This window comes from Sphaeroforma arctica (assembly GCF_001186125.1).
Source record: "Sphaeroforma arctica JP610 unplaced genomic scaffold supercont1.698, whole genome shotgun sequence".
Taxonomy (NCBI): Eukaryota; class Ichthyosporea; order Ichthyophonida; genus Sphaeroforma; species Sphaeroforma arctica.
Genome location: NW_014039860.1, coordinates 46,670 through 47,485, shown reverse-complemented (window position 1 = coordinate 47,485; position 816 = coordinate 46,670). Strand labels below are relative to the sequence as shown.

Sequence of the window (816 nt, the reverse complement as noted above, 5' to 3'; positions counted from 1 at the left end):
AATATGTGTGTGTGTGTGTGTGTGTGTGTGTGTGTGTGTGTGTGAGAAAGAGTGTGTGAAGATATTTCCCGTGAGTTGTCATGAATATGACACAGGTATTTATGTAATCATCAAATTCAGGTGGGCATTGAAGAGCGTATTAGAAGTCCTATATGAGATATACTCAATCAGCCGAATACACATGTACACACATGCGCAACTTTAACATAGAGTGCACACTTCAGGGTTGACCTGAACACACTCATACACACAATAGCCTACATACCCCAAACGTACTCGGCATCAGTTCGTGTCCACAATCATATATACATTAACGTAAAAACAAACTAGTTATATAGTATACATAACAGGTATAAAACATAATTTACACACATATAAATTGAACATAATACACACACACACACACATGTATATATATATATATATATATATTCATACACACAATAGCCGACATAGTCCAAGCGTACTCTGCACCAGTTGGTGTCCACAGCCGAGCATCATGTATATACATAAACGTATATACAAAATAGCTATATAATATACATAACAGGTATAAAACATAAAATACACACATATATATTAATCATAATACACACACACATATATATATATATTATGTATATATATATATAAATATATATATATAAATACATATTCTTATACACACAATAGCCGACATACCCCAAGCGTACTCTGCACCAGTTCGTCTCCACAGTCGAGCATCATACGCCGACTCATGTCATAAACTGACCTGGCTGCCACACCCAGCCCACAAGTCCTCTCGATAATCCCGTTGAGTGCATGTATGGCTACCAT

General features: G+C 35.9%; 1 pseudogene across 1 annotated transcript in view; it reads right to left on the bottom strand.

Moving 5' to 3' along the window:
• SARC_08111 (hypothetical protein) overlaps nucleotides 1-816 on the bottom strand; it is a pseudogene marked incomplete at both ends in the record, with an annotated part of 1,241 nt that extends 425 nt beyond the window's left edge. Inside the window, one exon of the mRNA in view lies at nucleotides 682-816. The remainder of the gene's footprint in view (nucleotides 1-681) is intronic.